Here is a 26,349-nt window from a genome sequence, read left to right as displayed (position 1 = left end):
ATAATTAAGCTAGACAGTGTTATCCTGCATGACTTCTGATTTCATTTATCATAAAGTACATATACCTGCAATTTTATCTCACTTAACCTCCCCTGACCATCATGTAATACACCTAAGTGGATGCCTTTTTGGAATGAAAAATAAGAATAATAAACTATAAGGTTTCAGAATTAGCCTGTAGAATTATTATAGTTAAGCAATTCACAAATTTACTCTGGGCATTCCAAGTGCCAAACTCAACTGTAGCTGATAAATCCATTATCAGAACACACCATACCACCACGACTTCACACCCTACTCTGAACTACCTATTTCTCAGTCTTCAGCTGTATACTAAACTACGTAACACTGTAAGAATGTGGCACATCAACTCTTCTTGGTAGAAAATTAAAAACAACAACAACAACAAACAATCCAACGCAACACTCCCAAATGAAACATGAATTCAGACTCCTGGTCCTATGCTTTTAATAGGACACTGCTACTCTCTTCACTTAGCACAGCACTTTGCTTCACCTTAAAAGCATGACAGACATTAAAATATCTAACCTAAATTCTTTACTTCATTATATTTGCGACACCAAAGATGTATAAAACTGGGACTCTATGTTACCAGTGAGTAGGACTTCAGAGCTGTCTGTATCATCTACTAAAGAACTATATTGCATACAAGGCCCGTCTGATGTTGGACAAAGAGTCTGTTTTCTTTTTCTTTTTTTTTTAAGATTTTATTTATTTATTTATGAAAGGCAGAGAGAGAGAGAGAGAGAGAGAGGGAGAAGCAGACTCCATGCAGGAAGCCCAATGTGGGACTCAATGCTGGGACTCCAGGATCACGCCCTGGGCCCAAGGCAGGTGCTAAACCACTGAGCCACCCAGGGATCCCCAAGAGTCTGTTTTTCCATCTACAACTGCACATTAGCAAACATGATTGCCTCTCATGTGCAGGGTCTACTAGACATAAACACAGAACTTGAAATTTCTGACCTAAATGCACTAGCCCACGAACTTTAACATTTTGATGAAAAAGCATTTAAGAAGAAAAAAATTAAGACAACGATGCCATTTTAAAAAATAAAAATACATACATACACACATTAAAAAGAAAATAGTGCTATTTGGACTTCAGTACCTCTTTATGTGAAATTATATCTAAGCACTTCTTTGTTGATTTGCACAGCTTCTTTCTGTCCAGAAACGTTGGCTTATGTGAGTTGTCTATATCCTATGAAATCAGGCATTCTGAAATATATATATATAAAAAAGCACTTGCCATACACTTTCAACAATCACAAGAACAATGAAAAAAGTTTAACATTCACTATACCCCTTTTCAATATCTTCCAAGGAGAGTTCCACTCTTATTCCCCCTCTTGTCTCCTTCACAAACAAATCTGCATCCAGCCCTACCTTTCTATGTGGCCAGAATGCAATTTCACAAATCTCAAGGCTTTAATATTGCACTCACTCAAAATTCAGGAGGTAGATATATCTATTCTTGAGTTGATGTTCCCCAGAAGGCAAGTGTCCCCACACTGAGATTCACAATCTTTTAAAGCATAGTAATTTCCATAACCACCTTCTGACCACCTTATCTCTGTTTACAGGACACCAAACTGAGGTGACTTGCTTGGGTTTCCACGGCCCAAGCAGCATGCTAAGTCATACTTTCTGTACCCCTAGTCTGTTGAGTCATGCTATCTTTACTAAAAACAGGAATAGTTATGTCAACAGTATATGGCATCATGCACAAATCACTGAAATAAAACTTATTAAAACAACTGAAAACCATTACACCCAAAATATCTCTTGTAACCACATCCATATAACTGAACCAGAATACTAAGCAGCAGGACTCACTGGTCTAGTCCCCAGAGGGGCAATAAATATTATCAACTTCCCCTTCTCACCAAAAAACAATGGATATTAGTCTCTTGAACAGAGTCATTTTCCTTTTTTTTTTTTTGTTTTATTTTTTGTTTTATTTTTTTTTTATTGGTGTTCAATTTACTAACATACAGAATAACCCCCAGTGCCCGTCACCCATTCACTCCCACCCCCCGCCCTCCTCCCCTTCTACCACCCCTAGTTCGTTTCCCAGAGTTAGCAGTCTTTACGTTCTGTCTCCCTTTCTGATATTTCCCACACATTTCTTCTCCCTTCCCTTATTTTCCCTTTCACTATTATTTATATTCCCCAAATGAATGAGAACATATATGCATGCTGTGGGTCAGCTGTGAATACACAAATTTAAGGTCATTACTCAGCTGTTTACAGAACAGATTACCCCTATTATCTCTCCTCCTGAACACCTACGTAAGCTATCGCGTTAAAACAAGGCCTCACTAGGAACTAACTACTAGTTGTTCTTCACTCTGCATACAAGCTTTTAGAGTTGTTTACAAACCATTCTGGCTCTTAGCCAGGGATTGCCAGAATGTTAAACATCAGCCACACAGAGAAGTTGCAAAGTTTACAAGTCTTAAAAAAAAAAAAAAAAAAAAAAAAATATTCGCTAGTCCTTTCTACATTTAGTGTTATGGCGGTATTGTCCAGGGGTAACACATGCCATTCTGGAATCGAACTGCCTGGAGGTAAATGAGGACCAACTCCACTACTCTGTGTGGCTATGGGCAAATTACTTCGGTTCTCTCCGTCTCATCCTTTTATGGATGAGAGGTAAGAGATTATGAGGGGTAAGAGATTGCCCCTAACTCCTAGCTCATAGGGTTGCTAAAGAATGAATGGAGACAATATGGAGATAATATGGGTTCAGCACAGTGCCTAATACCTAGAAAGAACTTAATAAATACCCATTTACTATTGCTTCTACTGCTACCATCACTACCCAGGGAGCATGCTGGCATTAATATATACCTGGGGTCCTCACAATTTTTTAAGAATAGATTTCATCTAATTTTTTGGATCCCAGGACTATGCCAATTAGTGCCAATTAATGATTCAGGCACTAAAAATGTTTGACACTTACAAAATCAGTCCTCCTTAACTGGAAGCTCTTTCCCTCTCTTCTCCACCTAAATTTTATATTCTTCAACACTCCGCTCAGAATACAGTTCACAGGTGAAGCCTTTACAGATACCTCCTGTGGTAATGATCCGTTTCCTTTGAGCTGAGCTCAGGGATCTATTGCCTGAAATATTCAGGGGGCAATTAATGACACATTCGTGTGGCATAATTTTTGTCCCACATGCCATTATTATTTAACTTGTGCACAGTGATGTGATTTTCACATGTTTATGTCTTATGGCCTTAGACTATATAGCTCTTGAGGCTAAGGATTTGTAACTGTCAATGGCTGGAATTTTGCATATAATTGGCACTCCATAAATGTGCTAATCAATGAGTTTTCTAATCACTTCTGAGCGTGCATATCAAATGCATTATACAAATAAAAAAGCTGGTTTATTAATAAACTCTGAGATCAGAGTACTTGTGAACAAAAATGCTTCATAGCTACCACTGAAATGCATAATTATGTGTACCTCTCCATGGAGATTCCAAAAATAAGAGATGAAATGATAGAGCAATGAATCAGGAGCAGTCAGAAATACTTCCTACCTATCACAAGTTAAATTCTTCTGCAAAAACTATAGCCACAACAAATTTAATACTGCTTATTTTAGTATCCATATAACACTTAACATTTCATATGCAAAAGCTAATAATTTATGCCATACTTCAGAACAACAGGCACTGTTTAAACTAAAGTTGAATATATGTGACTTTCTGGTGAGAATGTAAAATGATGTAGCTGCTGTAGAAAACAGTATGGCAGCTCCTGAACAAATTAAACCTATAATTATCATATGATCCAACAATCCTACTGTGGATATATAAAAAAAAGCACTGAAAGCTTGGACTTGAGAAGATGTACACCAATTTCCATAGCAGCATTATTCACAACAGCAAAAAGATGGACATGACCCCACTATACATGGATTCATGATTAGATAAGGAAAATGTGGTCTATACACACACTAGAATATTATTCAGCTTTGAAAAGGATGGAAATTAAGACACAGGAATGAACTCTGAAGACAATGTTAAAGGAAACCAGATACAAAAGGACAAATACCATATGGTTACACTTAAATGAGGTATCCTGGCATAGCCAAATTCATAAAGACAGAAAGTGGAATGATGGTTGCCAGGGGTTGGGGAAGAGTGAGGAACGAGGAGTTCCTGATGAATGGAGACAGAGTTTCAATTTGGGAACATGGAAAAGTTCTGGAGACAAATGGTACTCATAGTGGTACAATAATGTAAATGTACTTCATGCCACTGAACTATATACTTAAAAACAGTTAAAATGGTGCATTTTATATTTTACCACAATAAAAATATTTCAAAGAATGAAGAATAAGATACATGCTGTGTGTATATAAAAAAAAGATGAACATAGGTCAAGCCCAAAATTTCTGGTTATTACTCCCTTGGCACACTTACAAATTAACACCAACAGTTCACTTAAGAATCTTAAACAGTGAGTAAAGGATAAACTAAGCCAAGTCTCAATAAATGCATTTTCTGAGAAGTTTTATTTATGAAGTATACAATTTTCATTTATCTCTTTCTTGGACTCCTTTACTGATGTTCACGTGGAGAAATATCACTAACAGATGAGGAATTAATAGAATTGACATTTTAAAAGCCTCCAAAGGGCACTTGCTTTTACATAACTTACGCCTTAAGTTACTAAGAGTGTCTATGAGAAAATATGATCTTCACACGAGTCACAATAAGAGTTTAATAATTTATACTTATTTTCAACATTTTAAGGGTTGCAATACTTTATTTAAATTCATTTATCTGTGCACTAAATAACAATATACTGTGATTACAAATAGAACCAAACATTCTCAGAAATAAGAAGTGCCTTTGAGATAATGGCAGCTGTCAATAAAAACTTAGTATCTGAGAGATCCGTTGCATTGTTATTCTCTTAAAATAAAATGTTATAAAGCTATCTGTAAGCAAAAGAAAAAAGTGCTAAAGGTAATGGTTTCCTGAAAAATGGCCTCTCTCACAAAATTTCAGAGTAAAGCATCATTATTATAGAATTCACTATCTGCAAAGTCACCTACTCAATAAGATTTATTTGTAACCCCAAAATCCATACTTGTAGCATGTTCCCAGTCACGTGCAGATACTAACTTGAGGTGCCTAATGTGCACGCTTCCAGTTAAGACAGAACAGGGCGGCACTCGGCCATTCTGTCTCAGCTCACCTGTAAATAAGACCCTTTTCATGATTTAGTGCCATGTTTTTCACATTTTTGTGGGGTTTTTTGGTTGGTGATTTCATTACTGAAAATGGCTCCAAGATGAACTGCGCTAGGGCTGCCTAGTGCTCCTACACACAAAAGTCTGTGGTGTGCCTTATGGAGAAAATACGTGTTAGATAAGATTTACTGGGGCATGAACTATAGTGCTATCCACTCTGAATCTAAAGTTAATAAATCAACACTATATCTTGAATACAGTGTCTATAAACAGACACAGGTACAAAACAAGGTCATGTATTCATCAGTTGACAAAAATGTTACGACCAGAAACTGGCAGGACCTAACCCTACATCTCTCCTAGGAGCGATGATGCCATTTTCACTCATTCAGCGTTCATGGCAACTTTACATAAGTACCATAAATAACAAGAATCAAGAATCAACTGTACTTTGTTAAAGAAAACAACTGGGGTGGGGGTGGGGATCAATGGACTAGAAAAGATAGTCCACAAATAGACCCATATGATTAAGGCAGGAAAGGGCAGAAACCAGTAGGAAAAACTTAAACTTCAGTAACTAGTCCTGGGACAAGTGAACACCAATCTGGGAAAAAGAAAGTGAATCCTCACCTCACAACACAGAAGAACTCAACTCCCAATAAGATACGCAAGTCAAACTTTATCACTATGAGAGGAAAATAGTTATTTTTTTTCTAATAGAGGAAGAGGTTTAAGGTCTTGGTTTAGGGAACTATTTCATAAACAAAACATAAAAAGAACCCATAAAGGAAAAATCAACCAGTAGAATAAAAACCTTTTGATCATCAGAAGACACTAAATATGAAAAAATACAACTGAGAAACTGGAAAAAGATGCTGCCAACACATGTAACTAATAAGGAGAACTCTTAAAAATAATTTTTAAAAAAAGCAAATCATCCAATGGAAAAATGACAAAACACATCAACAGTATTTAACAGAAGATAAAATTCAAATGACTAATAAATAAATGTAAAAGATGGTCAGGTTTAATAATAGTTAGAAGCAAAAATGAAAATCTCAGTGAAATACTAACTTAATATATCAGCCAAACTTAAAAACTGATTATACCAAAGCATCAGAGAAAATGTGAAAGAACAGAAACTCTTCCACTGCTAGTAGAGGTACAAACACCTTGGAAAAACACTTTATCACCATCTAGTGAAGTTGTAGATGCCCATATGCTATGATACAGCAATTCTACTTCCCAGTGTAAACTCTATGGGAACTTGTATATGTGCACCAGAAACACCACAGGTATGTCCACAACAATACTGTGTGAAATTTTGAAAATCCTGGCTCAAAAAGGCCCTTATATCCAAGAACAGATGATGGGATAAATTATATTATATTATATTCATAAATGAAATATAACACAGCAATGGAAATTAACAATTGATAATTCTCTATGGCCTTCTCATCAACATGAATTACTTTTAAAATCAAGAAATTGAAGACACAAATACATGGAAACCTATTCCATGCTCATGGACTAGAAGAATTAATATTGTTAAAATGTCCACACTCCCCAAAGTAAAACAGATTCAATGCAATACTTGTCAAAATTCCAATGGCATACTTCACAGAACTAGAACACACTGTTCTAAAATTTGTATGGAAATAAATAAAATAAAATAAAATTTGTATGGAGCTATAAAAATCCTGGAACAGCCAAAGCAATCTTGAGAAAGAAGAAATCTTGAAGTATCATGCTACCTGATTTCAAACTAGACTACAAAGCTACAACAATGAAAACAGTATGGTATAGAGAATATTGAGGAGGACCAAGAAATGTACACAATTATAGAATCGTTATATTGTACATTTGAAAGTATTCTAACACTGTACATTAATTATACTTCAATTTTTTTAAAAAAGTGTGCTGCTATAGATCAATGGGACAGAACTATGAGCCCGAAATAAACCCACATATAAATGGACAATTAATCTACAACAAAGGAGTGTACAATGGAGGACAGTCTTCAATAAATGGGTGTTGGAAAAACTAAGCACCCACGTGCAAAAGAATAAAACTATATCACTATTTTATACCACACACAAAATTACCTCAAAATGGATTAAATGCTTGAATAATGTGAGACCTGGAACCATAAAATTCCTAAATGAAAACATAGATTGTAAGCTCCTTGATATCAGTCTTAGCAATGTCTTTGTGGATCTGACTCCAAAGGCAAGGGAAACAAAACCAAAAATAAACAAGGGACTACATCAAACTAATATGCTTATACACGGTGAAGGAAACCATCATCAAAACAAAAAAGCAATCCAATGAGTGAAAGAAGATATTTGCAAACCACATATCTGATAAGGGATTAATATCCAAAATATACAAAGAACTCATACAACTTAACAAATCCAAACAACCTGATTTAAAAATGAGCAGAGGATCTAAATATTTCTCCAAAGAAGACATACATATGGCCAATAGGCACATGAATGCTCATCATCATTAGGGAAATGCAAATCAAAACCCCAGTGAGATATCATTTATAACACCTGCTAGAATGGCCATTATCCAAAAGAAAAGAAACAAGTTTTGGCAAGGATGTGGAACCCTCATACAGTTGGTAGGATTGTAAACTGGTGCAGCCACTATGGAGATCGGTATGGAGATTCCTCAAAATATTAAGAATAGACCACCATATGATCCAGCTATCCCACTTTTGGGTATTTACCCAAAGAATACAAAAACACCAATTTGAAAAGACACATGCACCTCTATGCTCACTGCAGCATTATATACAATAGCCAAGATAAGGAAACAACCTAAGTGTCCAACGATAGATAAATGCATAAAGATGTGGTATATTTATACAATGGAATAGTACTTAGCATAAAAAAGAATGACATCTTGCCATCTGCAACATGGATAGACCTTAAGGGTATTATGCTAAGTGAGATAAGTCAGATAAACACTGTATGATTTCACTCAAATGTGGAATCTAAAAAACAAATGAACAGACACAATAAAACAAAAATAAACTCAAATACGGAGGACAGACTGATGGTTATCAGAGGGGAAGAGTGGCTGTGGGGAGTGAAACAGGTGAAGGAGGTCAACCAACTGGTGATGGATGGCCATATAGATTTATGGTAATGACCACTATGTAGTGTATGCAGATATGAATGAATTATACAGTTGTATACTTGAAACTTGTATTTTTTAAAAAGACACTCTTGAAAAGATAAAACAATCGCAAGAATATATATATATAGTACAATCCCACTTACACAAAATTCAAAAATGGAATATTAATCATAGTATTGTTTAGGGTCACATATATATGTAATAAAAACTATAAAGAAAAGTCAGAGAATAACAAACACAAAATTCAGGGTTGTGGTAGCCTAGGAGGGTGGGGATGCATGATCAGGGAAAGGAACACAGGGGCAAAAATAGAACTCCTAATTCTCTCTTCAAACCTGCTCTTCCTCCACCAGTTCCCATCTTTGGAGCTGTATTTGCTTTCTCTCTTCCTCTCATACCCCCATGTAATTAATCAGCGAGGTTTATCATCAGTGCCTCTCAAACACCCCAATTCTTCCCAATTCTTTCTGTCTCCATTACTTTACTCTGGATTAGGCTTCCATCAGCCTCTCACTGGGACTGCTACAATAGCTCCCTCCTGGTCTCTGGTGACTCCACAATTCATCTTCCACAAGGAAGCCAAGTGATCTTTTCAAAATAGAAGCCGAATCATGTCCTCGAGGTTCTCCAAAGGCTTCCCTTCACACCAAGAATGAAACTCAATCTCTATCATGGTCTTCAGGGCTCCCTCTAGTCTGTTCTCTGCTTACCTCTCTGACCTCACCTCCTCCCACCCACTGGGTTTCAGCCAGCATGGCTTTCTACTTCTCAAAACTGCCAGGCTGATTCCCTCATAAGGCATTCACAGGAATGCCTTCTACCTGGCTCTTGGTGTCGCTGGCTACATCTTAGCATCCAAGCCTTGAATTTAAATCCAAATGTTACCTTCTCCATGAAGCTGCCTCTGACCAACCCATCAAAAATAGCCCCACTGCTACCATCAATCACATCACTCCAGCCTCTCTCATTCTTTCTGGCACTTCCACTATATGTTAATTTAGGGCTTCAGCTCCTCTCAACCAGAACCTAAGTCCCAAAAAGGCAGGGATTTGTCAGTCCAGTTCAGTGTCACATGGAGGAACATCTGGCACAGGCAACCAGTATTTGCTGAATGAATGAAAAAGTGAATTTTACTTTGATTAAACATGATGTAATATCTTCTGGCAGTGAAAAGAAAATCCAGTATAACAATGACAAGTATTACTGAATCAAGAGAGAAATTTTGAAAATCATTGGAAAAGCATTAATCTCAGAAGAACTTTAAATTATCCTTAACAGTGCTGGTAATAGATCACATTCCTAAGGGCCACTACTGAATTAGGAGTAAAATTTTCATACAGCCTCAGTGTTGAGTTTTGGAAGTGTGTCATTTTAAATCTGTTTATAGAGATACGCAGCTATGAATGATATAGAGGAGCACTGTGATTAAGAGCATGGGCTCTTTACTGAAGTAAAGCCTGAGTTCAGTCACAGATCTGCACTGGAATTTGAACAAGTAACTTACCTCTTTATGCTTGCTTTCTCATTTGTAAAATAGAACTATTAATAGCGATTTCATAGTCATTAGAATCATTGTGAAGATTAAATGAAGCTTTTAAAGCATCTTGTATCTGGCATGCAGTAAGTAGTCAACAAATTCTTATCATTATTATGAGTGCTGAGAATAGAGAAGTCCAGACAAATGGGACAGCTCAAAAATTGTGTGTACCTACTGTAATACAAGGCATCATGCTAGGTAAGTAATTCTCAAATTTTACTGTATAGAAGACCCACCTAGGCAAATTCCAAGATTCTTATTAAGTCAAAGGTGGAATTTTCAGAGACCTGCAATTTTCAGCATAAATTCAGTCAATTCGGATTCACTTGGTCCATGAACTCTGATAAACCCTGTGCCAGGTGTCCTAGAGATTAGCCGATATTTGAGTCTCCCGTCTTCTATGAAGTTATATAATCTACAAGGGGTAAAAACAAACAATACAAAGCAATGTAGGAAAAGTAGTGTAGACAATACAGGCAGGAAAGACTTCAAGAACGAAGGGTCATCTGTAATAACATGATGAGTAGGAATTCATGAAGAACACATTTCCCAGACTTTCAGGAACAATGGTGTTGTAAAACAAGTACAACAAGCAGACAGCTTGGCAGGAACAGAGGATCTGCAGTGAGGATGGAAAAACAGTGTCAGAAAAAAAAGTAGAGGCTCGAGAAAAACATCAGTGCCAACCTAAACAGTATGGGCTTTATTCAGTGCTGGCACTGTAAGCTAATGGTTTTTGAGGAGAGAAATGATAAATTAGGGTGCTGTTCTTTAGCAGAGTACTCTGATGAAGCTATGCAGGATCAAGCAGAATGAGAATAACAGACAATGGGAATAGTGAGTCTGTGAGCACTCACTCTTATCTCAAAGAAATGAAAGTCAGGAGAGGGCAGTGAAAAAGATTAAAAAGGAAGGAATGGCAACTCTTAATGACTCAGTGCCTATAGGGCAAAGGCAACAATCACAGCTGATTGCTTAATCCTTAAATCCAAATTGTATCACTATCAGCTTCCTGTTACTTTTTAGAACTTTTTCTTATACACTAACTACACTAAATATATAGAGTTCACTTACTTAAAACACAGTCCACAATTAAGAGGTCAGTAAATAGGCCTCTGACTGGCCAAAATACATGTCACATGGTTCATACACTAAAAAAAGTATTTGTGTATATATAATAAACACACACATATATAATATTCAGAGCTGCACAATCTTATTTTACACAAAATTCTAGCAAATGTAAGCATCTAATTTCCAAACCCACAGCAGTTTGGAAGCAGAAATTAGAAGAAAAGAGCCTGCTATAGGAAGACATATCTAAGAGTCTGAGGTTCAAGAGAAAAAAAAATGAAAACTATAAAAAAGCACACGCAATCACTCAGGGTAAGTTCTCCACAACTGTTTATTGATCGGTACACATAATTCCCAGAAAAATGAAATTAATGAAACTCCTCCTTCATGTTCCAAGCAACCACCACAGAAAGAAAACTTTTAAACATTCTTTAAAGCTAAAGATTCCCAAATAAATATTTACCTGATAAAAAGAATTTTTAAAGGACGGCTGACATATGCCAAGATAGACACCCTCTCACCAGCACCCAAGATATAGTCGATAAATAAATAGTTTACAACACACAAAGTTTGAAGATGATTAAAAATGCTTTCATAAGGCATCCAATCAAGAATGGTCCCAATGTCATAAGGCATCCAATCAAGAATGGTCCCAATGATGAAGCTTAATTTGGGCAATTCTTTCCTGATGGCTGTGACTTGGAATTCCATGATCCAAATAACATGAGGGCATCCTCGATAAAAATTAACACCAACAAAAGGGTCTTAAATACATACCCTATAAACTTACCTACTGAAATCAGGCAACATAATTTGACACTCAACATCATTAACAGGCTGATCGACAACCAGTTTTTAAATAGCAGACAAGCACATCAGTGTATATTTACGACACCATAACATCAAAATTATCTTAAGCATGTTGTAGGGGTAAAGCAACTAAATGGAATTAGGCCTCTCATTTTCTGGGACGCAGCAAAGGAAGCAAGAATTGAAGCACACACTTCAAAAATTTCATAAAATGGTCAGGCCACATTAAGGTATCAAGGATTAAGCCCCCGAAAACGCCAAATATGCTACATTATAACCATATAAACAGGCGGAGGAGTCAGCTGCGCCCCCACCCAACCCCGTCTATCTCCTTGTGGTCATCCTGGCCCTCTAGAAGCATACGGGACCACACTAACCGAAGCCAAAGAAAACGTGTCTCGGAGACTGCGCGCTCTTCAGAGTGTAACCTGCGACCCACAAACCATTTGGTGGATTTCAAATCAGCGTTTTTAGTGAGAGGGAATGGAACAGGGCACAAATTATCAGACGGCATCACATGTAACAAGGGTGAATAGTGCTGCTCTGTGAAACTTTCCATTCATATATATGTTATGTACTAGACCGTAATGTAAAAAGTATTTCTTAATACGGGGGCAGGGTTAAAAAAAAAAAAAAAAAAAAAGTCTGAAAGCTCTTAACCTTAGAGATGTAGTCTCTAATATAATACCTATATACCTATAATACCCCCTAATAATACCTGTGTAATTGTTACATCTAAAAAAAAAATTCTGTTTTAAAATTCATATTCTAAATGCGTCAGGACCCCAAGGCTGAGTGTTTTCCTTAGTCCTCAGCACCTACATACAATCTCTTTGCTCAAGGTGGCCTCCTGGAAACCAGTCTGAGAGCTCCAGGCGGCATAAGGAGAAAGGGGACGAGTCCCAGCTAGGCCTGGGTCGGTGCCTAGAAGGATGGCTGACTCCCCCCCCCCAACCCCCAGACAGCAGCCCGGGGCGGTGCCTCCAGGCTCCCGTAACTCAGCAGCCCCCGGGCTGCAGACCCCGCTTCCTCCACCGGCCGCCAACCAACAGTCCGGCTCTTCAACCAACTTCCCTTAACTCCACCCCCCCACGTCGCCGCCTCCAGAGGAGGGCGTGTGGCCCCCTCTGGCTCCAGCAAACCCCCAGAGCGTCTTCCCGGGGGGGGGGTGGGGGGGGGGCTAGGACCCTGGAGTCCCCATCTCCCGCAGGGCATGAAGCTGCACACACAGATCCTTGCGGTGGCTCCCCTCCCAGACCCCAGGCCAGGGTCCCCCCCTGCCCTGCCCTGCCCTGCCCTCCCCTCCGGGGCCCCATCTTACTCCAAGTCCCTCACTTCTCAGCGTCTCCCAACTTGCAGGGCAAAAAGCGATTCTCCCAAAAGCCCGTCCCAGACTCCCGCCCCCTGTCACCGTCCCCAGGAAGGGGCAGGCCTGGCGCCCCAGGAGCGTGGAAGTGCCCGCCGGCTCCGTTCCCCTCCGAGCCTCCCTGGGGACACGTCCTCTGCTTTTGTTTGGGTTCGTCTTCTTCCCCTTGGGATGCAGGGGTTCCGAGACGAAGTTTCCGGTTCGGCAGCAGCCGGGGGCGGCCCATCCCCCACGGCCCTGGGGAGCGCGAGCAGCCTCCGGCCCGGGGCCCAGCCCGCCGCCCGCCCGCCCGCCCGGCCCGGCCGCCCCCGCCCCGCCCCGCCCCGCCCCGAGGGCTTCCCCGCGGCGCCCCCGCCCCGCCCCGCCCCCACCCCGCGCCCCGGGCAGGAACGGCCCTCCGCGCCTCGGCTCCGGAGGGGAGCGCCCGGGAGCCGGCGGGCCCGGGCTCCACTCACCCCTCAGCCCGGGAGGCGGGGGAGCTGCTGCGGCGGCTCCTCGGGCGGCGCCTTCCTCCCCCCTCCCGGCTCCGCCTCCGGCCTGCTCCCGGCCGGCCCCGGCCCCGCGCCGCTGCACCGCGTCCCCCGCTCCGGCCGCCGGGGCCCAGTGTCCTGCCTTGACCCGGAAGCAGCTCTCACGGCCCCACAACAACACGTGACCCCGCCGCACGTGTCACGTCCGCTGCGTGCAGGGGAGGGGGGCCCGGGGGAGCGCGGCCGCCGCCGCCGGCCTCGGGTTGCCATGGCGACGGGGCGGGGCACCTGCCCTTGCCCTCGGCCTCGCGGAGGGGCGCCCTCGGCGCCAAGGAGAGGTGAACCGCCCCAGCAGCGTGAGGTAGGGGCGAGCGGCGCGGAGCCTGGGCGGCCGAGAGGCAGCTGCCTTCCACTCGGGGCGTTGGCCCGACCCTCCGCGGGCTCACCTGCCTCTGTCGACCCCGATCAGCTCACCCCCCGCCTCTGCCTGCGGTTTCCTCGCGAGGTGAGCCCCAGGATGCTCTTGCAGGACGATGCGCTCACGCTCTGGCCTGTATCCGCCCCGCCCCCCCCCCCCCCCCCCCCCGCTCCCCGCAGGGCCTGGGGCGTCCTGAGCTCTCCGCGCCCCGGCACCGACCGAGTAGCACCGGCCTCCCCCTTCCAGGAGCACCTTCTAGGTACTGGGCCCTGTGCGTCGGCTCTAAGTTTTACAACTTGCAAGAGTGATGAGCATTTGGTAGACTTGAAATCGGAAGCTCACGGAGCTCCAGTGATCTGCCCCCAAGACCACGCAGTTGGTAGAAGGGAACAGGCCGCGATGTAAATCCAGGTTAGTCTGGCCGCAAACTGAAGGCCATGCATGCCCTAGCTCCGTATACACTGTATGTGACTGTCGGGCTGTGATTGCTTATGCACTCACTTATTTGTCCGTTTCTTTTGCAGGAACATTCATGGACTGGGGATGCTGTTGACTGATCCCCGAAGAGAATTCAGCCTCGTATGGATATGTCAGCTTGAAGGGCTAGGAATTGGAAAGGTCTATGTGCTACGCACATGAGGTGTATGTGTCAGGGAGCTGGTGAGGAATTGTGACACACATGGACGTGTATATATTGGTTCCTAGAGTGACAGAGACAAAGTTCTTTAAGGGGGACCCAATGGCAGCTTATCACCATCACTCCTAGGGAGGGACTGACTTCTCTCATTGTGTTTTGTCTTACCACATCGGAAGAGCTTAGAGAAGTTAGAGGGAGAGCTGGAAAAGCCCCAGAGCTGTGTTAAAAAAAAAAAAAAAAAAGATTTATTTATTTTAAAAAGAGAGAGTAGGGGGAGGGGCAAAGGGAAAGAAACTCCAGCAAACTCCCCTGCTGAGCACAGAGCCCAAAGCAGGGCTTGGTCCCAAGATCCTGAGATCATGTCCTGAGCCAGAATCAAGAATCAGGTGCTCAACGGACTGAGCCACCCAGGTGCCCCTCCAGAAATGCTGGTGAAAGAAAATGCTTTGAGGATCAAGGGGAGGGTGAGCCAAGCAGTGTGGCTTAGGTTGCTGAGGTGGGGACTTTCCTCCTTCTGCAGAGAACAGAGCAGTACCCTCAAAGTACCCTCAGTGGCAAGGACCAGAAAAGAACAAAGGGACATAAGTGCATAGGAGGGAGAACAAGGTTGATGCTGCATGGATATTTTGTTGATAGACTCCTTGTGAGCTCAGGTGCCATTGGGCGCACACATAGAAATACTGGGGAGGCTAGATATCCTGTGAGCAACTAGAAAAAGACAAGAAATGTGGATTATTAGTGGACAATGTATATAAATACATATATGAGTATCATCTGTAACTGAGTATGATTAGTTATATGTGCCTTTGTTTTTTTTTTTTTGAGATTTCCTTGAGTCAGTTTGCTTTTATTCCTCTCTCCCGCCTTATAGAACAAACTCCTAAAGACAAGATCAATGTCTCCACCCTTCTGCCTATCTCCATAAGATGGCCAGAATTATGTTTCTAAAACTCCTGTCTGATCATATTATTCTCTGGAACTTAAAATCCTTCTGAGACTTTACCCTCAGGGTAAAGCCACAATGATTGACATGTTCCTCAAGGCTTTCCTGGTCTGGAACCCTGCTGAATTTTCCAGTCTCATCTCTTGCCTTTTTATCCTCTTGCTTTATCACTCTCTGTTCAACCTGGTAGCCACTAGGCATGTGTGGCTATTTAAATTTAAATTAATTAAAATTTAGTTAAATTAAAATTGCATTTCCTGAGTTATATGACACTAGCCACATTTCTTGTGCTCAGTAGCCATATGTGACTATCATATTGGACACTGCTGATCCAGAATATTTTTATCATCAAAGTGAGTTCTTTGGGCAGTGACTCTCAAAACCTCATGTATGATATATTCTATGGGAATTCATATTCTTTTGCTTGAAACATTCTTCTTCCCCCCCTACTTGAATCTAAAAATTCTACAGAATTGCTTATTTTATTGTCTCCTTGATAAGTGTGTAAGCCTCAATGAAGGCAGGAGCAAAGTCTATCCTGTTCCCCATTGATTCTCCATTGTCTCTAAAGGATTGTCATGTAGAAGAGAGATGTTGAACTAAAGTGAGAGGCAGTAATAAAAAGGCAAATTTCTGGTCTCATCATTTTTTTTTTTTTTTTTAGAAATTCTTTATAATTCAATTGTTTTGACCTAGAAACAGCAATTTCATACGGTTTAACTTAATAGTAAGGAAGAACTTTGGAAGAATCAGAGCTGCTTCAGTTGATTCTAATGAGTTCTGTGTCACTGGGATAGGTTAAGCAAAAGCAGACTGTGTTAGAACAACGTGTGAATATTTCCTGGGTTGGTTAGACTGCTTGACCAGTCTGATTCTAAGAATAGACATCAATGTTTCTCCAACTGAGCCTGTAATTCAAGGTTGAGTATGCCATAATGACAATCATAGTTAGCCAAAGTCATACCAGGTACTGCTCAAGATATTTCACATAGATTATTTCCTTAATCCTCACAGTGATCATGTGAAGTCCATTTAGTACCATCAGATTTGCCAAGTGAGAGTCAGGTTAAGTAATATACACAGAATATACAGCTAGTAAATGGCAGAGGCTGAATTCACATTTAGGTCAGTGTGACACCAGAATCTGAGTGCATAATAGCCCTATAATTATAGGATAGAGTTCTATCATGAAGTTTCAGTCAAATATTTGCATGTCTTTTAATGTAACACATGTTGGTTTTATAATGAATATATTCCTTGCACTTAGCTAGGTGGTTTGGGGAAAACAAAGATGGATAAGGCATGGTTCCTACAGCGTAGTTGGAAAGATCATGCAAATACTCAAATAGCAATGACATGGAACAATTAATAGTATATTATTTTAAAAAGAGGAGTCATTGGGGCGCCTGGGTGGCTTAGTGGTTGAGCATCTGCCTTTGGCTCAGGTAGCGATCCTGGGGTCCTGAGATCGAGTCCCACACAAGGCTCCCCACAGGGAGCCTGCTTCTCCCTCTGCCTATGTCTCTGCCTCTCTGTGTGTGTCTCTCATGAATAAATAAATAAAATCTTTTTAAAAGGGGCGGGGAGTCTTCTTAGCTGAAAGCATCTCTCAAGTAGGCAATAGAATAAGGACAGAATTATATGAGAATTCAATCACATATATGAGAATTATATGAGAACAACATATGGGATCAAGGAGATCAAGGAGAAGGAAAAACTGACCACTTCACTTGAAAGAATAGTGACTGGTTTGGAAATTAAGAGTCAGCAATATTAGTCCTGCTTTTTCCACTAACCAGCCATGTTATTTGACCTCTTTCTGCCATGGAACTTTATCCAAATAACCTGGACTGAACAATCTACCGTAGTGAATCAACTGAAATCATGTATAAAATATTATGTACATACCTATGTCATACATACATACATACATTTTCAAGAGGAAGTGCCATAGATTCCATCAGATTCACACACACACACACACACACACACAAATCACGACTCAAAAAAATGTTAGGCTTCATTGTCACTTTAAATTCTGCAACTCTGAGATTCGGTATTTTATTTTTGTCAACATTATTGACATATCTGTCAGGAAATGGACTGTCACGCCAAGCTTATTGACCAAGCAAAGGGCAGAGATATTTTTATTTTAAACTGGAGAATCATACCTAGAATGATTTAGAAAGCATCCAGATTTCCTCACTGGGCAGAGTATGGTCTTAAAAAACAACTCTTAATTTACTTTTCTGCAATTTACATAAATGGATCAGTCATGTGGAGCTTAATTTTCAAGGAGGCCTTGCATTTATTAAAATCATTTGCAACAAATTGATATAAGCCTCACTAACATACATACAGATTGCTGCACATACAAATGTACACAAATGGACAGTCTAATGAATTATCACAACGCAAAAACTCCTGTAATACCACCTTACCAAGTCAACAGAACATTGCCAGTTTCCCAAAGCCTCCTCCCTAATCACTACAGTCATTATTCTCCGCAAACTAATATTCTGACTTCTAATATTGTGGCTTATTTTCCTGTTTTTAAACTTTATATAAGTGGAATCAAATTAGATGATTTAAATACTTACCACTATGAGAGTCATCCATGTTGTTGCATATAGCTGTAGTTTACTGATTTTTGTTGCTAAATAGTATTTCTTATTGCAATCACTACCATTTATTTATCCATTCCCCTGTTGAAGGGCATTTGGGTTATTTCCAGTTTTTAGTTATTGTGCATAATGCTGCTATAAAATTCTTGCGCCTAACTTTTACTGCACAAACATACATATTTCTGTTGGGAGCATACCCAGGAATAAAATTAATGGCTCTTAGCTTTGGATCAGCACTGTCCTAGAAATAGAGTGCAAGTCAAGTCACCATATGTAATTTAAAATTTTCTAGTAGACACATCAAAAAAGTTTTTAAGAAAGTGAAATTGATATTAAGCATGAATTTTTAAAAAGATGTATTCATTTACTTTTTTATTTTATTTTAAGATTTTATTTATTCATGAGAGACACACAGAAAGAGGCAGAGGCGGGCAGCCCTGGTGGTGCAGTGGTTTGGTGCTGCCTGGAGCCTGGGGTGTGATCCTGGAGACCTAGGATCGAGTCCCACGTCTGGCTCCCTGTGTGGAGCCTTCTTCTCCCTCTGCCTGTGTCTCTGCCTCTCTCTCTCTCTCTCTCTCTCTCTCTCTCTGTGTGTGTGTGTGTCTCTATGAATAAATAGATAAAATCTTAAAAAAAAAAAAAAAAGAAAGAAAAAGAAAGAGGCATAGGCAGAGGGAGAAGCAGTCTCCCCTGAAGGACCCTGGGATCATGACCTGAGCCAAAGGCAGACATTCAACTGCTGAGCCCCCTAGGCATCCCTATGAGCAGCAGGGAGGGGCAGAAAGAAAAGGAGAGCATCCCCAAGCTGACTCCCCACTGAGTGCAGAGCTCAGGATGGGGCTCAACCCCATAACCCTGAGATCATGACCTGAGTTGAAATCAAGAGTCCAGTGCTTAACTGGCTGAGCCACCCACGTGCCCCAAGCATGCATTTTATTAACCCAGTGCATCCAAAATACTATCATTTCAACGTGTCATCAGTATGAAAATTATTAATCAGATATTTTACATTCTCTTCTACATGTTAAATCTTCAAAGTTCAATATGTGTTTTACATTTATAGCAATTTAGACTACCCACATTTCAAACATTCAGTAACCAACATTATTGGTCTTTGTATTGGTTTTGTATTGAACACCTACGTTGGATGGTGCGGCTTTGGATGATACTACCTGACAGTATTCCAAAGTGGCTGTGCCAATTTACCTTCCTGACGGCAGTTTATGAGAGTTACAGTTGTTCCACATCTTCATCAAAACCTGGTACTAGGAAGTGCACCTAGGTGGCTCAGTGGGTTGTGTCTGCCTTCCTCTCAGGCCATGATCCTGGAGTCCTGGGATAGAGCCTGACTCCCTGGGTTCCCTGCTCAGTGGGGAGCCTGCTCCTATCCTCTCCCTCAGTCCCTCCCTTCTGGTCTTGCACCCACACTCCCTTTTAAATACATATAACATACATACGTACATACATACATACATAGAATCTTTTTAAAAAATCAACCTGGTACTATGAGCCTTTTTAATTTTAGGCATCTGATGGTTCTCTAATAGTATCTTATTTTGGATTAATTTGCATTTCCTTAATGACAAGGGGATTGAGTCTCTTTTCATATGTTTATTGACAAATTGATATTCTCTTCATGAAGGTCCTTTTTCCTACTGAGTTGTTGGTTTGTCGTTTGTTTTTTTTTTAATTGGTCTCTAGATTAATTGAAAGGCATTCTCTCTTTTTTTATTCTCTGCAAAATTTTATATAATATTGGCATTATTAACTCCTTAGCTGATTGTTCTCCAACAAAGCCATTTGACCTACAGTTTTCTATATGGGAAGTGTTAAATTATAGATTCATTTTCTTTCTTCTTTTTTTTAAAGATTTATTTATTTATTTATTCATGATAGAGATTGAGAGAGAGAGAGAGAGAGAGAGAGGCAGAGACACAGGAGGAGGGAGAAGCAGACTCCATGAAGGGAGCCCGACGCAGGACTCAATCCCGGGACTCCAGGATCGCGCCCTGGGCCAAAGGCAGGCGCTAAACCGCTGAGCCACTCAGGGATCCCCTCTTTCATTTTTTAAAAAATATTTTATTTATTTATTCATGAGATATACAGAGAGAGAAGCAGAGACATAGGTAGAGGGAGAAGCAGGCTCCTCGTGAGGAGCCTGATGCAGGACTCAATCCCAGAACCCCGGGATCACTACCTGAGCTGAAGGGAGATGCTCAACCACTGAGCCACCAAGGTGTCCCAATTTTATTTCTTAAACATGGCATTATTCAAGTTTTCCTATTTCTTCTTGTATTAGTTTTAGTAAATTGTATTTTTCTAGGAATTTGCCCACCCTACATAAATTTTCAAATGTGTTAGTATGAAGTTGTTTATAACATCCTATTATCTTTATCAGAGCTGCAGGGTGTACAGTGACATCTCCTTTTTATTTTAGATACTGGTTACTTATGCCATCTTTTTCCTTTATTAGTCTCTCAAATTTTGTTGGTCTTCTGAAGGAATCCACAATCAATTTTGTCAAATCTCTCCATTCTATTTTTTTCTTGTTTTATTATTTTCTACTTTTATCCATATTGCTTCCTTCCTTCTGCTCTTATTGGATATAATTTACTATCCTTTTTCTAGCTTTCTTCTTTTCTAAAAATATACATTTAGAACTACATGTCTGCTTCTAAATACAGCTTTAGTTGTGTGTCATAGTTCTGATATGTACCACTTTCATTATCATTGAGGTTTTAAATATTTCCTAATTTCTCTGGCCTGTTGGCAGTGTGGGCTGTCTTAATTGATTTTGGAGTATTGAACCAGCCCTGCCTACCTGGGATAAACCCATAGTGGTCATGGTGTGTAATTCTTTTTATACATTGTTGGATTCAATTTATAAATTTTTTTGAGGATTTTTACATCTATGTTCATGAGAGAGATTGACCTGTAATTTGCTCCTCATGTAATAATCTCATAGTTTAGTTTTGGTATTTGGGTAATCATGGCCTCATGGAGTTAGGAACTACTCCTGCTTCTATCTTCTGGAAGAGATTGTAGAGAATTTATATAATTTACTCCTTAAATGTTTGGTGGAATTAACTAGTGAATCCTGGCCTGGTGTTTTCTGTTTTGAAAGATTATTGATTATCGAGTCAGTACCTTTTTTAGATGTAGTACTATTGAGATTGTCTATTTCTTCTTACCTGAGTTTTGGCAAATTGCGTCTCACTGAATTGGTCTATTTCATCTGTGTCACCACATTTCTGGGCATAAGGTTGTTCATTGCATTCTTTTATTTTCCTCCTCAGGCCATGGGGTCTATAGAGATGTCCTAACTTTTACTTCTGGTCATTGTCATTTGTTTTCCCTTTCCTTTCTGTTTAGATAGCCTGGCTAAGGGCTTATCAGTTTTATTGATCTTTTCAAAGAAACAGCTTTTTATCTTATTGATTTTCTCTATTCCCTGTTTTCTCTATTCCCTGTTTTCAATTTCATTGATTTCTGTTTAAATGTTGTTGTTTTTTTTTTCTTTTGCTTAGTTTGGATTTGATTTGCACTTCCTTTTCTAGTTTCCTAATGTGGAAGCTTAGATTTCTGATTTTACATCATACTCCTTTGTCCAAATACAGGCATTCAATGCTATAAATTTTCCACTAAGCGTTGCTTTACTGCATCCTGCAAGGTTTGGTAAGTTGTATTTTTATTTTCACTTAATTCATATTTTACTTGTTTTAGTCTCTTCAAGCTGCTATAACAAAAATACCATGCACTGAGTGGCCTAAACCACAAGCATTTATTTTTCATGGCTCTGGAGGCTGAGAAGTCAGAGATCAAGGCGCTAGCAGATTGGTGTCTGTTGAGGACCCATTTCCTGGCTTTTGATAGCTTCCTTTCCTGTATCCTCACTGACAGAGAGCAAGCTCTAGTCTCTTCCTCTTCTTATAAGTACACTAATCCTATCATCTGGTCCCTATCCTCATTTAAATTTTACCTCTCAAACCTTCCAAAGCTCCATCTAATACCACTCTATTGGGGGTTTAGGATTTCAACACATGAATTTTGGTAAGACACAAATATGAAGTCTATAACCCTTGTGATTTCTTCTTTGACCTGTGTGTTATTTGGAAGTATATTTCTTAGCTTCTAAATGTATGGAGATTTTTAAGGGATCTTGAAATAAATTTCTAGCTAAATTAAACTATGATCAGAGAACACATGTATATAATTTCAAACTTTTGGAAATTATTGAGCTTTGTTTCATGGCTATGCATATGATAAACAATACATATGAGACAATTTCTCTGAGTGCTTGAAATTATGTATACAGCAGTAGTTTTGAGTTCAATGTGGTATATAAGCAACTAGATCAGGTTTAGTAATTGGTTGTTCAAACTTCCTATATTCTTACTGACTTTTTGTTAGCAATTGATTTTGTAGTAATTGTTACAAGCAGATTCATTGCTTGTTTCATTAGATGCCAACAGAGGTATGTTAAAATTTCTGACTATGACTATGGATATAAATTTGCTTTTTTTCCCTTGTAGTTCTGAAAATTCTTGATCTGTGTTTTTTGATACTATGTTATAAGATAAATGCCAATTTCAGATTATATTCTCTTGCTGGTAAGTTAAACTTTCTCACTGTGAAATATCCCACTTATCTCCAGTAGCACTTATTACCTTAAAGACTATTTTGTCCAGACCTTTTTTTTGTTGAAAGGTGTTTGATTACTGATTCCATCCCTTTACTAGTTAGAAGCCTATTCAGATTTTATATTTCTTCAATCTTTAGTCTTGCTAGGCTATATGTTTCTATGAATTATCCATTCATCCAAGCTATCCATTGTATTGCATGAGTTTCTCATACTCTTTTATAATTCTTATTTATGTAAAATCAATATAAATGTCCCTGCTTTCATTTCTGATGTAAGTTATTTGAGTCTTCACTCATTTTTTTCTTAGTCAACCTAGCGAAAAAGGTTTGTCAAGTTTGTTAATCTATTCCAAGAAACAACTCTTGGTTTCACTTGATTTTCTTTATTATTTTTCTATATTCTATTTTACTTATCTTTGCTCTAATCTTTATCATTTCTTTCCACTTAATAGATTTAGATTTAGTTTGTTCTTTTTTTTCTCTAGTTCCCTAAGATATAAAGTTAGGTTGTTAGTTTGAAATCTTTTTTTTTTTTTTTTTAATGGAAGTATTTACAGCTATACATTTCCCTCTTGGCATCACTTTCACTACTTTCCATTTTTGACATGTTGTGTTTTTATTTTATTTATCTCAACATATTTTCTAATTTCTCTTGTGATTTCTTTCCTGACCCATTTGATTTGTTTGAGTGCATTGTTTAATTTCTTTTTTTTTTTTTTTTAAAGATTTTATTTATTTATTCATGATAGTCACACACAGAGAGAGAGAGAGGCCGAGACACAGGCAGAGGGAGAAGCAGGCTCCATGCAGGGAGCCCGATGTGGGATTCGATCCTGGGTCTCCAGGATCGCGCCCTGGGCCAAAGGCAGGCGCCAAACCGCTGCACCACCCAGGGATCCCCATTGTTTAATTTCTATATATTTGTAAATCTTCCTGTTTTCCTCCTGCCATTGGCTTCATTTCATTCCATTATGACAAGAAGACAGACTTTGTATATTTCGATCTTCTAAAATTTATTAAAAATTGTTTTGTAACCTAACAGATGATCCATCCTGGAGGATGTTTCACGTGTACTTGAGAAAAATGTTTATTTTGATACTGTTGGGTGGAGTATTCCTCTAATATCTGTTAGGTCCAGTTGGTTCACAGTGTTCTCTGCTTCTGCAGGGAAATGAGTGTTTATGTCTCCCTCAGATTTATGATGTTGAAGTCCTAATCCCAATGTGATGCTATTAGGAGGTGGAGCCTTTGGGAGGTGATGAAGTCATGAGGTTGGAGTCCTTATGAATGGTATTCATACCCTTACAAAAGAGACCCCAGAGAACTCCTTTTCTCTTTCTACCATGTAAGACACAGTGAGAAGATAGCCATTTATGAGTGAGGAAGTGGGCTTTCAACAGACATGGTATCTGTCAGTACCTTATCTTGGGCTTTCAGCCTTTACAACTGTGAGAAATAAATGTCTATTGCTTATGAGCCATCCAGTCTATGGCATTCTGTTACAGCAGCCCAAATGGATCAAGACACTTTCCTTAGTGCTCTCCTGTTTGTCCAGTCTTGAAACTGGGATACTGAGGTCTCCTAGTATTAATGAAGAGATGTCTATTTCTCCCTTCAGTTCTCTCAATATTTGCCTCATGTATTTTGGAGCTCCATTGTCTTGTGCATATAGGTTTATAATTGTTATAGCTTCTTGATGAATTGACCCTTTGATCAATATACAATGTTCTTCTTTGTAACAGCTTTTGACTTCAAGTCTACTTTGTCTGATATTAGTAGAGCCACCCCGATCTCTTCTTGATACTTGCTCAGAGTATCTTTTTTCATCCTTTTACCTTCAGCCTAAGTGTGTCTAGATATAAAGGGAATCTCTCTAGAGACTGTCATTGGATTATTTTTTTTATAATTCTGCCAATGTATGTCTTTTTCTTGGGGTATTTAATCCAATTACATTTAAAGTACTTACTGATAAGGGGGTACCTGGGTAGCTCAGTCTGTTGAGCATCTAACTCTGGATTTCGGCTCAGGTCATGATCTTAGGATCCTTAGATCAAGCCCCATGTTGTCGGCTCTGGGCTCAGCAGGGAGTCTGCTTGAGTTTCTCTCCCTTTGCCCCTTCTGCTTGTGCTCTCTCTGTCTCTCTAAAATAATTAAATACATCTTTTTACAAAGAGAACTTACTGATTAGGAGGACTTAATTTTACCATTATGTTGTTTTCTATAGGCCTTATAGAATTTTTGTTCCTTATTTCCTCCATTACTGCCTTCTTTGGTGTTTAGTTGATTTTTTTTGTAGTGACATGTTTTGATTCCCTCATGTCCTTTTGTGTATATTCTATAGATATTTTCTTTGTGGTCGCCATGGGGCTTACATATAACATCCTAAATTAATCTCTTTTAAGTTGATACCCACTTAACTTCATTTGCATACAGACTATTTCTTTATAGCTTTCCCCTCATTTTATCTTTAGATGTCATTTGTGACATCTGAATATACTATGTTCTAATTAACAAAGGTTTATAATTATTTCACAGATTTGTCGTTTATTATTTTTAAAAGATTTTTATTTATTTGAGAGAAAGAGAGAGAGAGGAAGCACAAGTGGGGGGAAGGGCAGAGGGAGAGAATCTTCAAGCGAGCCTGATGCAGGGTTGGATCTTACAACTCATGAGATCATGACTTGAGCCAACACCAAGAGTCAGATGTTCAACCAACTAAGCCAACTTAGGTGTCCTTCATGCATTTGTCTTTTAAATCTTATAGAAAATGAAAAGTGAAGTTACAAACCAAGATAACAATAATAGTAACTTTCATATTTGCCCATGAATTTATATACTCATACGGTTTCAAGTTACCGTAGAGCATCCTTTCATTTCCTACCAAGGAACTCCCCTTGGCATTTCTTTTAACCCAGGTCTGGTGGTAATGAACTTTAAGCTTTTTAAAATCTGGGAATGTGTTAATTCTTCATTTTTTAAAATACTTTTTTTTAAAGTGGGCTCCACACCCAGAATAGAGCCCAGCATGGGGCTTGAACTCACAACCCTGAAATCCAGGACCTGAGCTGAGATCAAGAGTCGGACACTTAACTGACTGAGCCACCCAGGAACCCCTCTTCCCTCATTTTTGAAGGACACTTTTTCAAATATAGAGTTCATGGTTGACAGGTTTTTTCCTTTCAGCACACTGAATATATATTATCCTACCGCCTTCTGGCCTTCAAGGTTTCTTTTTTTTTTTTTTTTTTTAATTTATTTATGATAGTCACAGAGAGAGAGAGAGAGAGAGGCAGAGGGAGAAGCAGGCTCCATGCACCGGGAGCCCGACGTGGGATTCGATCCCGGGTCTCCAGGATAGCGCCCTGGGCCAAAGGCAGGCGCCAAACCGCTGCGCCACCCAGGGATCCCGCCTTCAAGGTTTCTGATGAAAAATTGGTTG

General features: G+C 39.7%; 1 protein-coding gene and 1 long non-coding RNA gene across 12 annotated transcripts in view; one reads left to right on the top strand and one right to left on the bottom strand.

Annotated features, from left to right (window-relative positions):
• TBCEL (tubulin folding cofactor E like) overlaps positions 1-13,787 on the bottom strand; it is a 73,333-nt gene extending 59,546 nt beyond the window's left edge. For 2 of the 7 annotated variants that reach the window (XR_013376966.1, XM_077893896.1), the window contains exons 1-2: positions 13,633-13,784; positions 10,164-10,342 (exon numbers count right to left, since the gene is read on the bottom strand). The gene's annotated coding sequence lies outside the window, so the exon portion shown is untranslated. Of the gene's footprint in view, positions 1-1,132; positions 1,243-10,163; positions 10,343-13,132; positions 13,410-13,632 lie in introns of those variants that run through there. The other 5 variants (XM_077893892.1, XM_077893890.1, XM_077893891.1 and 2 more) reach the window with 5 other exon arrangements.
• Positions 13,788-13,902: 115 nt separating this feature from the next.
• Positions 13,903-26,349, top strand: part of LOC144311419 (uncharacterized) — a 29,602-nt gene continuing 17,155 nt past the window's right edge. Inside the window, exons 1-3 of one of the 5 annotated variants that reach the window (XR_013376969.1) lie at positions 13,903-14,152; positions 14,312-14,476; positions 14,590-14,725. This is a non-coding gene — a long non-coding RNA (uncharacterized LOC144311419). The remainder of the gene's footprint in view (positions 14,153-14,311; positions 14,477-14,589; positions 14,726-26,349) is intronic. The other 4 variants (XR_013376967.1, XR_013376972.1, XR_013376971.1 and 1 more) reach the window with 4 other exon arrangements.

Source organism: Canis aureus, chromosome 3, assembly GCF_053574225.1.
Source record: "Canis aureus isolate CA01 chromosome 3, VMU_Caureus_v.1.0, whole genome shotgun sequence".
NCBI lineage: Eukaryota > Metazoa > Chordata > Mammalia > Carnivora > Canidae > Canis > Canis aureus.
Note: the sequence above shows the minus strand (reverse complement) of the source record. Positions and strands in the feature narration are given on the sequence as shown.